General features: G+C 42.4%; 1 protein-coding gene across 6 annotated transcripts in view; it reads left to right on the top strand.

The window, feature by feature from the left end:
• sdk2b (sidekick cell adhesion molecule 2b) overlaps positions 1 to 12,866 on the top strand; it is a 303,380-nt gene that overhangs the window by 34,082 nt on the left and 256,432 nt on the right. The window lies entirely within an intron of this gene.

Below are 12,866 nucleotides of genomic sequence, written 5' to 3'. Positions count from 1 at the left end.
ATGAAATAAAAGTCACATGAGGGTTATGAATAAGTCAATAGTATTTTAGTCTTTTCCCATTGGATAATTTTCGACGTCTCTTTACTGTCTCTTCTTCACAGTGTTTCAAATCCAAACAGACTTTTTCCTAACCAAACCTTCCCCGTCCTGTTTTGTCTGCTCCCCTGGAGTTAAATAAACACCCGATACTAGTTGGTCACCAAGCCCCGGACCAGAGAGCTGTGTTTGCTGCTGGGGAATGTACACACTGACTCCTCAGGATGGGGGAGGGAGGGAGGGAGGAGGGAAGTTACACCAGTGGTTTGTCTCCTGTTATGTTTGGATGACGCAAGCGACGTCCATTTCAGTTGTTTTAACTGCCTTCAAGGTCCAATTCACTAGAAGAAGAGTGGCTTTCTTTGTCTTGAGGCTTTAAATTTTACTGCACCGTTTTAATGTCGAACAATAAAAATCTGTATTGTTTTTACGCTGGTGCAATAGATATAAAATTTGGATTAAAAAGGATTCAATTTTCTACGTCATAAAGTTCACTTTAAAGACTTTGCATGGCAAGTTTTGGTAAGTTAAGAAAAGTTTGTCTCTTAAGTGAAGTCAGTTCCTTTAGAATATGAACTAGTGTGGATCCATGTAGCCCATAATGATAGCTACTGTAACCTGAGGCTCTTTTGGAGTTGGATGTAACCCTACTGGGTCAATGAGATGCATTTCCATGTACAGCATATTTGCAGGCCTTGGCACCTTTCCTGTCTGGATTAGTTTTTTTTGTGGTACTGCTGCCCTAGCCAGCCCTCCTTAATGAGAGCAGAGGAACAACAGAAGCAGATGGAATTGCCTGTGGGACTGTGGGAAGACTCAGGAAGGGATGGGATGCCGGTTGTGGGAGGAAGCTAGTGCCATGTGGTGGCGTGCCTACTCTGCCCTCTGGTCATCTCTGCTAGTCCTGCTTGGTGGTCATCCAGGCGCACACTGGCCTGCCAATTAAATACGGGCCCACAGTCAACCCTGAAGGTTCCTCCAAGCCCACAGGCCTCTCTCTTCCTTCCTTCATCTTTTTTTTTTTACTCTCTGCTCTCTTTATATCACTCTCCAGCCAACACCCTGCTGCGCATTCTGCTTTCTTCTCGCTTACTTACTCAAGGGGAATCACTGCGCAGAATCCATTAGGCTGTTTTCCCCGTCTTGCCTCCCCCGCCAAATAACTCGTGGGATGGCAGGTGTCAGTGCCACGATCTGCTCAACCATGTGATGTGACAATGAAGAAATCCTCTTTGGCGCCGACATGCTTGCAGTGCTGCAATAAAAGCTGAATTAAGACAAAATGAGGGGTGAACACGCTCGCTCTTCTTCTCAGCATTATGACCCCTACATATGTGAGACATCTGCTGTCAAGTGTCGTTCATCCAAATAAGGTTCAGAGTTCCTCACGTCGGGTTTCAAGCAGTTAAAGCCAGAGGTCCGAGGTCACGCGTCTGGCTGGCTTTGTGTATAAGCTGGTGACTTGTGAGAAAGTGATGGACACGTACAGAGGTAGAAAGAGAAATCAGGACAGAAGTTGGTATGTCAGCAGAGAAGCGAAAAACAGCTGACGGCGGAAGAATAGGTGGGATCACAGGGATTAGAGAGACTTGTTAGTAAAGTAGAACCCTCTTCATCTAACACCTGCCTTAGGGCGTGATTCTGTCACTACTCACTTATACGCAACCACAGTTGATCACGACTGCCAAACATGAACTGAAGTCCTTCACCACTCGGAACGCCTCTTTCTGTGAGCTGGAGCAGGGTTGTGTTCTACTTCTCCTGATTTCCACAGAGACTTCCAATGGCAGCGAAACTCTCCGACTTCCATATGGAGCGGACAGATGTGAGGATCACATCAAGCACTTCCATATTTGATTTCGGGGAGGGGGAGGTAGGGGGTCTGGTGTTACCTCTCCAATCCTTCAGGAGGCCGTGCAGCTCACTGTATGATGGAAATGTTGGCACTTGGAGATTTCTGCAGCGGTTTTTATTCATTCTGATGCACTTCATTATTTTTGTCAAAGTTGTCAAGGACCCGGGCCTGAATGTCTGTGTTGAAGAACTCCAGGTATAAAAAAAAAACCTTAGGTGCTCCAACAAAGCAGCAGGTCAGCAGACAATCTAGGCAGCAATTAATAGAACCGTCCGCAATAGTTTCAGCTCCTTTTCATTGTTAATTATGTTAATCCACTCATTTTAGATTTTATTCAAGCTATTTTTCTTTTCAATTCTACAAATATGTGAGAATATTTTTATAATTTTGGACACATGGTGAGACAATTGTCCTGTAAGCGTGTGAACTAAACAAGCATTGCTGTTTCAAAGCACACCCACAGAGACTGCTTTCCTACAAGACTAAAAAATATTCCATCCCCATCAAACCACTGCCATTATATTTAAAAAAAAAAAATGTAGATCACATTGCAGAGATGATAAAATATCCAACAAAGCACCAATATTCCAAAGCACCAATTGGACATTTTTATCTACCTTTTTATCACCAAGTGCCTGCTTGTCAGACTTTTGTTTGCACCTGCCAGGAAAGAAAGCAGTAATGACACGGTGGACTGAACACATGCAGGGCTAGAGCTCTTAAAAAAAGCAGCCTTCTTTAGACTGCCAGCTCCAGTTGTTCTCTGCTTTTCCTTGTTTGTTCCGTCCCAGAAGGTTATCTCAGCCAGAAATAATATACAACAGGGAGAATACAGTACGCGCCGTCTGCAATCTGCAAATGAATGTCCCATATTCGCTGTCTTCTGTGGAGGTTCAAAACGAAAGGAAGCAGCTTCTCAGCGTGCGATTGTGCCATTTTGAAGGATCTGTTTCTCACTAACGAAAACCTATGGGTTAAGATGTTTCACAGATTGAGTTGGTATTCCTTTTAATTTACAGCAAGACTTGAACTTCATTAAACTATTAACATTAACTATTAAAGAACTCAAGAGTGTTGTAATTAAGAGTGCGAAAGTGACTCACGCGTCGCTCAAATATGTGCAATGATCATTAGTTTAGAAGCATGAAACAAATGGCAAATATTTTGAGTTTTGACAGGAGACGCTCCTTTATGAGAATGATTGTTGATTGACAGTTGCCGTGTAAATGAGCTTGATTGATTAAGAATGACAGGTGAAGGATCGCAATCAGACCAACAGTATACACAACACTCGCATCAGCTTTTAATCTTGAATAGCATGTAATGATGCCGTTCTTCAATTATTACTCTGCAGTGGTTGAGTCCTTGATTCTGAACTCACTATTACACCCTTAATCCTTCTACTTGCAGTTTCTGAATACACACACACTTGCGTATGTCGGTCCTTTAGTTGGGAGGCTTCTTATTAAGAGAATGCATTCCATAGTCTAAAACTGGCCTTTATCCCAGGGCTAAGAAGCATTAATCTGGTTAACTAGATTGGGTGATACCTTAAGAATGTATAAAAGGAGTTTTTGTAGCCAAAGTGACATCACAAACTGGTTTGTGAACCCCTCTTTTGAAGCCTCAACTTCAGCACTTTTGTTGTTGCCATCTTGTTTTTTTTTTTTAAATCCAGAAGGGAGCATATCTGTTATGACTCGATCAATTTGACAGGTTGCTGTGATAAAGACTTGTCATGTTTAAGTAGCCACACCTTAAATCATGTCCTACTTTGTCATTGATTTGACTACAAATGGTTTCATATTCACAATATTAACCTCACGTTGTATAAAAGAAAAAAATAATTGGCTCTCTGCTGGCCATTGGGAAAAAAATGTTTGTTGAAGGAGCTGCACTGTCTATAGTTGAAAATGAGAGGCTATATCCACCTCCTATTTGTAGTCCATGGGAATTCCTATCGAATCTAAAAAAACAATTTGATGTAGTTCTATAAAGAACACCCACATGTAAGAAAATGGCCCAATTCCCAACATCTAACATTTGTCCTTACAAAGTTCAACACACGCACATAAAACCTTTACATGAGAGACCTTTGATGTCTTTCATACAGACAAATATGTCTCTGTGGAATTGCCTGGACTCATATGACATTTCATCATTAAAGTACCAGTGGATGGATGGATAGATGGTTGTCAGTCATGGGCTTGAGTTTCAAACATGCTGCTCTAAAAAAAAACATGACAGACAAAAAAGAAATAATCATTTTGAAATGTTGAAACCTGTTTTTTAAGACTTGATGGTAGCTCAATCAAAGATGGGTGTTTGAATTCTTCAAAGATTGGCAAGATTGTAACGTCCAACCATAGAACATTGGTATGTATGCGGCAGAGATGGGCACAAGTCTTTGAGGACAAGTCAAGTCTTAAGTCTTTGAGGACAAGTCCAAGTCAAGTCTTAAGTCTTTGAGGTAGAGTCAAGTCTCTCATGGTTTAAACAAAAAATAATGAGGTAAAAATACATTCAAAAGGTGATTTATGTCTCCCCATGAATATAGTTCTAGAGGGGATGATCAGAAAAAGCTGTTTTGTTGGATGTTGCATTTCAGCCAGTGGCCGAGCGAGACAGAGTGAGAGGGTTGTGAAGCGAGGGAGAGAGAGAGAGAGAGAGAGAGAGGAAGTTGTTTATACTGTTTCTAACATCATATACGGGGGCTTGTTCAAAAAATATTCAGGGATTTGAGGCATCAAATCCTCAAAGCATGGAGGACCGCCGCTGTCCAGTCTTCAGCAGCTGCAGGTGACGTGCTCGTCGTCTGTGGAGTGTGGCTGCTCGCGCACATGACTCAAGTCCCCATCTCTGGTATACAGTACAGCACCCAAATATGCACCAGGGAATCTATTAACACACTGGAAATGGTTTCGGCCCTCGAAAAATAAATTGTTATCTCAATGAGTAGAACTCCATTTAGTTTGTGTTTGATCACTATTCATCACACACAGGAAAGTTAAAATGCAGTGTGGAACTCTATGTACTTAAGGCTCTTTCTTAACTTCACTTGAGTATGGCGAGTGGGTGTCGAAACTACTTTTGAAAATGAGAAAAAAGAAAGAAAGAGCTTGTTCTCAGGAGACAATCTGAAGATCAGTGCTTTGATGTGATCTGCTCCCTTTGTGCTTTGTGCTCCAGACGTCGTCGTCCCTCCCCCCCCCCCCCTCGCAAGGCAAAGATGCATCTGCAAACTGGAGCACATATTTGTTTACGGATGAGTGGCACAACATCACAGTGAAGCCTCTAAACTTAATCAGAGCGCTCCTTGGCTTTTTCTCTGCCGTCACAAGTTCTTGTCATCTTCATGCATATACAAGCTTTTATTTTTTTCTTCTTATACGGCGATGTTTGTAAGACCTGCTGTTTGACTTCAGGTTTCTCACACATTATGTGAGATATCAGCGAAAAGCATCTGTGCGAAGTTGACATGAAAGCATGAAGACTTCTTCATGACAACGCAGGTGACAGACATGCCAAGAGCCTATCCGAGGTGTCAAGAGGATTAATTAAAAGGAATAATAATAAGCTTCTCCAGAACAGATGCTTTTAGAGAAATTTAGGACGTATAACAGGTCTCTGGGTGTTTTTATTTTCCGCCACACAGAGAATCCGAACATCTGCCATACATCTGCATAACCCTTTACATAGTGAAGCCATCAATCACGATAGTCGAGGCTTCTGTTCGCGAGTTAGGGAGAGAGGGTACGGTCACCTGAACATGACGTGGATAGATGGAGGCAACACCTGTACGCTGTCTGTCACCCCTCAGGGATGTGTTGAAAGCACAAAGACACACGGATGCCGCTTGAACAAGTGCGTGAAAATTCAGAATTAAACTAGCTGGTGATACAGAAAACGTCTGCAGGATCACATACGAGATCTTTGACCTTCATTAACACATCAAGACGAGGTTGGAACACTGAAGAGTACAAAATCAAGCAGTGTTCATACGAATAGGGTTGTTGTGCCCATGTGTTTACCACATTTATTTTTCATCTTAAACTCTATGCAATTGTCTAAAACTCCTGTGATGCCATTTGCAAGATCTGCAATCTTTGTGATTTATGAATCTGGTATTCAGAGGGATGCTTTTTGGAAATCAAACGTACTCTTTGACAGCTCAGATCTCCCTTTATCTCCTACATAATTTATGTGACAAACATATTAACTTGTCAACCATCCACGATACACAGGTCCCCTTTTCCCCAGTATGCTAATGCTGGTTCGTTAATGTATTTGTACATGTGGTGGGGACATTATATGCTTGCATAGAGCCTCAAACAGCAGTGACTGGGTATCTGCTGCATGTTGAGATACATCGATTGTAAAGGAAATCAATGCAGTCAAGCTGTCAGACCTCTTGGCCTGGCCATGCTCTTGCAGATTACACCGGGCTCCTGCAGTGTTGTCCTAGTAGCTGGCAGGGTTTGTACACATGGACTGAGATGCATTCCAGGCGTATTGGGTGTGGGGGAGGTTTCAGGGATGGCAGGCCCAAAGGGTGATCTCCTGGTGGACTGTACAAGCACCGCGGGAGGTGTTGAGGCTTTGGAAGCGGCTTAAAGCTCAATACTGTTTAATTAGAATACAAACAAGATGATTGCACTGAAGACTGGGCAACAATGGGTTCAACCTTGGAAGAACAGAAGGGTGACTGGAGCTCAGTGCAGAGGGTAAAAGTATGGAGAAAAATAATTCTATGGAGTCCTAATGAGGGAGGTATGTACATGTAGATGTCAGAATTATAATCCATTAATCCTAAAAAGATTTTTTATTAGCAGAGGCTGGGTTGCAGTGATTACTGTGTGACTGGACCAAATAATATCTCAAGGAAAGACAATATTTGACGGGTCTTTGCTGGCACAATTGTCAGATTTAGATTTCTTCTGTAGTTTTTTTTTTTTTTGTTTTTGTGCACAGCTTTCGCATGTTGTGCAAATGTTTGTTGAGGCAACTTCCTCGAGTCAAAGCAATAATATTCATGAAAGGGACGTGATTAATACCCCACTGTGCTGGAATGAGGAGCTTTTTTATCTCTAAATAGTTTCATTTTGGAAGTGCTAAGAAGAGACGCCGTAAACACATCTTTGCTGCTCGGACAAAATGCACTTGTTCGTTTTTTCTCTGAGATTTGAAAGCAGCTCGTAAAACTCGAGGAAGGAAAAGCTTGCGTCTACTAAGGCAGTTATCCAAAGTTGAAGTTACAAGACCTTGACAGATATATGATTGTTGGAGTCGATACTAACTAAACTTGGATTTTTGGACGTTTAAAAAATAGGGTTGACTGATATGAGATTTTTTGGGCCGATATTTGGGAGGGAAAATTAGGCCGATATCTTTCTCAGATCTATCCTCGATCTTTAGAGATCGATTTATATAAACACATATTTATATTAAACTAAAGACATTTATGTACATTCTTACATCAGAATATGCATTGCTGTGTTGATTGGTTAAGTTTAGAGCCTTAATTTATTAGTATTCTGATATGAATATGCTTTACCTTTACTGTACCATGACATCTGTGGTACTGATCTACCGCAGCAATAATTAGCATGACCCCCTTCAAGCCTTGTTGTCTAGACATGAGGTGATGTGCATGAAGGAGATATTTCCAGCCCTTGAGTGCCAAACTGAGCAGCATTAAGCAATACCTTTCAATTAGTCACCCCGGGCCTCAGACGCAGCGGTGATGGGACAGCTTAACACCCCGACAACCACTGTGATGAGCGATTAAGCACCCGACTGGAATAAAAACTAGTGGACCTTGTAACAGGGAAGCAGTGTTACCGCATCTTACTGCAACAGTCTTTGATAGAGGTGTGAAATGTGTATGTATCAGATTTAATGTGCCAGTGTGTGGGTGGTAGAGTGTTTGTGCATGGGGCAGATGGTCAGCGAAATGGAAAAGAAAGGAAATGGATGGAGACAAAAGGAGGTATCGAACGGGAGGCCAAGTTTACCTAACTCCATCTCATGCAAAGTGGCTCTATTGATCACAGATATTCATCAAGTCGCTTCATTGAACTGGAAGACGGAAGCAAAACTGATTTTTCTCTGGATTCTTGCACAAACCTCAGTATGAATAAAAGTGAAAGTAACTTTGGTATAAAGGCAGTACTGCTTTGTTAGGTTCACCACAACGCCGACAACAAGAGTCTTTAATGGATGATTTGAATGTCCAGAAGGTTCAAACCAAGGTCTAAAGCTGAAAGGTATCGCCGTCTCCGACAGTCTCAAAGAGACTTCAATCCTTTCACTACTGAACATTACAAAACATACAACGACAGCAGCGGAGAATAAGCTATGTCCTTCTAACTCAACAAAAGTATTGATTCATAGAGTCCAGATCAATCTGAGATTAAAAAAAAAAACATTTGGAGTCGTGCCTATGCAGATACTGAATTTCCTCATTTCTATGACGGGGCCAGAGAGTTTATGAACCCGTTGAATCACGAAGCCTCAGAATAAGCCTCATGCTTACTCTCCCACTATGCCGTTCTGGAACAATGTTAGAGCCCATTACTCAAATTGGAAGCACTGACAAAAGCCCGCTGCCACTGGTCCAGATGTCAAAGGCTTTTATGAAAATCCCTAATGTGATACAACCCGATCCAGCTAACAAAGACCTTGTGTATTTCCCTGTGATTGCGGCTTCTGAGCCCCTCATTATTGACAGATAAACAGCCGAGAGAAACAGCTGACTGCAGTGGGATTCTAACAGAATGCCTTGCGATAAGCATCCGAGAGGTGTTGACAAGGTTCAATCACGTGCGGATGCTTTTATTTTGGCTTTGTCATTCGCATGGGGAATCTTATCATTAGTGTGTAATGTCTTACTGAGCTCAGACAAATGTGTGCTTTTATTCTGGCTTATTAAGCCTTCTCTCAGTGCGGGCTGACATGATGTAAGCCCAGGTGGAACCTTTAGGCCACATATATTTCTTATTCTCTACATGTATTTGGCAAAAACACCACCATCCCAGGAGATATTTACTTTTGCAGGATACAGGTGTGCTGGTGACATTGTATTACAGAGCGCCTATACGGCATGTCCTTCATACTGCAGAAAGTCCCACCTTATGTAGTTGCAATTGTTAGAGCTTTTCTGGCATATTTCTTTTACCTTCCTTATTTATAATTGGATACCAAGGTTTGGGAATCAGCCAATACTGAGTATCCACTTAATACCAGTGTGATAAGACACTGTTTCAGACATTCAGATTAATTGAGGCCAATGATTTAGTGAAAAAAACTTTTTGGATTTATTTTTTGGATTCAGGAGAAACATATTGCACACACTGGTATTGTGTGAAAAAGGAAGAACAGCAGATAGACAGAAACTGTGAGTTATGGCTAATATGCATTCTCACATTTGTTTATCAATCAGAACTTAATATAGAAATTGCGTTTTTGAACAATGTTACGGCACGTATTATTTCGACATTGTGCAGGCCTAGTGTCAGTATACCATTCCAGGTGTATGTGAACACCTCAAGGACTTGTGCATGTTGCCTTCCCTTATCGCTATATTCTTCCTTGCAGCTCCTTTTTTTTTGCATCTCCAGACCACTGCCTGTTAGAAAACAACTTTTTCAACCGCAGAGACAAACAAAACAACAGGGACAGCACTCAGAACAATGCCAGCTGTTGGGCTAAATGAAGGCCATTCATCATTGTAAACTGATTTAAGGAACTGAATTCATATGCTGACGCTGCTGCTCTCCGCAGATTCAATAATACCACCAAAACACTCGAGCCCCTTTACTGAAACTTCTATAATAATAGAGATGTGATTTTGAAAGATTAATATGTGGGATCATTTTACGTTGGGGATGGATTTGAGTTTCTTTATTATAATATAGAAATGACAAAGAGGAGTAGAGAGAGGAGGGCTGGAGATGTGTCGGCTGCTAAGTATAGCAGCTTCTTCATTCTTGCTTTTTCATTCATTTCACATTGTTCCAGACTATAATCATCTTGGCTCGGAGGAAGTGGCTTTTAACAAGCTGTTTTAAGGTTTCGGTTGGGTTTTGAGGCCTTGGTCCCAAAGGCCTTACAAGGGGGTGAAGGCTCAACCCTGCTATTTCATCTCCATATATAGTCAGGCAGCTCGACCACAAAGTCAGGGCAGACTGCCTGTCTGGCGCTGGACTGGGTGTGGCCCTCCATGCTCGCATATAGTGGGCAGAAAAAAGGGGATGGAGAGGGCTTTGCACTGCTGCACTTTCTCTTGTATCAACTCTCAACTTTTGCTTATTTTACAAGTCCTTGGAGCGTGATCTTTACATGGAAGTACATGAGGGTTTTTTAAACCCTTTACACATTTCCTCTTCTGCTCAGACGCATACTCCATAACCTAGATTTTGTAGGATTAAAAATTCACCTTGCTGAATATCAAACAGCATTGCATTAAAACTCTTGTCTGTGCTGCTTACATTTTACAGACAGCACGCTCAGACACCTTTGGTGCAAGTCGTTGGCCTTGCCTTTGTGACTTGTGTAGGTATTTAAAGGAAAGAATTTAAGTACATGAGTATATCAAAAGAAAAGAGAGCTCCCCTTTGCTGGATGCAGATCAGGAGTGACAGCCACATTTGCAAAAGCTCTGTTGAATAGAGCGGGGAGAGAGGCGAGAGCACATCCCCAGAGACACGAGGCACTTTGGGGCACATGAGATGTTTCAACATATTTACTGTATCCACATGCATGCCCATAAGCCCTCCTCTCATCTTTCACCGAGGACTTGCATGAAGTGTACGTTGGGAAAAAGTGACAGAAATGCACATGAACACACAGTCACAGGTAAAACAACCTCACGCAAACACACACGCTGAGAGGTTGTACCAGCTGTTCACGCATGCAAGAGCATCGGGAGGGGGAGAAGGAGAGAGAGAGTGAAAGATGGAGGGCACACATGAAAGTGACAGGGAAGGGAGAGAAAAAACACAAGGAAAAAGAACTCAGAGATTGATGATGTATAAAGAGAATTAAGTAGACTTTTCCCCTGCATGCTTATCCTAGAAAATGGTTGATGTGTGAACTTCAGGTTCCCTCTTTTTTTTTTTTTTTTTTTTTTTTTTTAACACAAACCCTCTCAAGGGTACGCTTTCTAGTGAAGGCTATATGAAGACAGGCACTCACCCTGCACCTGACAGCAGAGACAACTTGAAAACTAAGAATTAGTGTGTCAACTTTCGCTGATAAAAAAAAAAAGCCACTTATAACTTGAATTGTAAAAGCCCATCCCAATTCCAAAAAAGGAATTAAAGAGTATGCCGACTTTAGGCATTTTTTTTTTTATGTAGAAATTAGAATTTGCATACATTGGTGGTTGTGTCAGGTGTGTGTGTGAGAGAGAGAGAAGGATAGATAGAGATAAAGACCATGTCTGCGGGAAGGGGGAAAATTGGCTGAAATTGGCTATTTTCCTCTCACACTCTTGACATCTTGAGGTGCACGTGAGAGGCATTATGAATTCATAGGCTCCAGGGAACGAAAATGAGCTCCCGTCACCTGGAATTTACAAGAGGCAGAAATCACTTATTCTCAATGTATTATTTTTTCCGTGGCACTTCCACGAGGGGTTACCAATTTTTTTTACTATGCCTCTTATTTCTCTTCCCGGCCAACCACCCTCCCCCACCCCACATACATAATCTTCACCATTGGGGCGCAATTTCCGCGGCGACTTGGTCACACATTTGATTCCATATTCTTCCGCCTCAATTTATTCCAAATCCAGTTTTCCTCTGCTATCCTTTTCCCTAAGTAGGTCAGTACAGTGCGCGAGCTGTAACGCTCTGTCCTGTAAGAGAGGGCACTCAAGTGGCAGACGTGTCCATGGTAAGGTTAAAGTCGACACATGTGAAGCGGTTTAAACAGCAAGATCTCCCGGGACCTCGCTGGCCCACTTCATGAGAGTCATATGGCATTAAGTGCCAACTGGGTATTGAGACAGAGTGGATAGTCTGGGGATGGGGTGTCTCCCAGAGAGCGGTACCCTTGAGACTTATGCTGCATTCGGCAGCTCTTGGAATGGTCCAGTGTTGGGATGCTCACCTTTGACTTCCCGTGTGTTCACAAGCTTTCAGGTTTGACACCATTAAAAGAGCATTTCCAATGTGAGTTACCGCAGAGACCAAGGCATTTAGGGGATACTCCAGTAGTGCGTTTCCACCATGTTGACCAGGGTTTGAATAAGAACCCAATGAGTTTATTGTCCCACCAAAAAGGTTCCGACCAGAGGGGCTATGAAAGTACAAGCACCAGGTAAGGGGACTTTAAAGTCTGAACATTTCTCCGTCCTCTTTTAAGCTATTTTTTTTTGGTCCATTTTGTTTGAAATGGATAGCTGAAGAGAAACAGGATATGTTAGGATGACATGCAGCAAAGGGCTTTCGTCAGATTCCAACCGAGGCCGCTGCGACAAGGACTACAGCCTCCATACATGGGTTGCACAACATAGCCGTTAGACTTTCCAACAGCTTTCTAACAGAGCATTATATATAGGAAGAATACTCACTGCATTCAGAAGAATCTTTTATGGATCAGAAAAGTGATTTGCCAATCCTGACATGTCTTTTTTTGTCTGACTCATCCGACAAACAACTTTTTCTACATTGAAGGACAATAGTCGAGCGTTAAGGCAGTATGGCAGTATATCTTGGAAGACCAAAGCAGATTGTGCTTGTCATCCACAGCCTATTCCTGTGGCAACAGCTGGGGCATTATTGTGGCTCTTCCATGTCTGATCTGCCCCCCCCCCCCCCCCCCCATGTGATCCCATAATCGCTCTCACAAAGGCCGTCTCATTTTACATACATAGTCTGCGGGACTTCTTTCATTCCCGACCCTTCGCCGTCATCAGATGCATATATGTCATTCCATTGTACCCACAAACCATAACCCACACCAACCCAAT

Source organism: Labrus mixtus, chromosome 21, assembly GCF_963584025.1.
Source record: "Labrus mixtus chromosome 21, fLabMix1.1, whole genome shotgun sequence".
In the NCBI taxonomy this organism is placed as follows: domain Eukaryota; kingdom Metazoa; phylum Chordata; class Actinopteri; order Labriformes; family Labridae; genus Labrus; species Labrus mixtus.
This window is presented reverse-complemented; position numbering and strand designations above follow the sequence as displayed.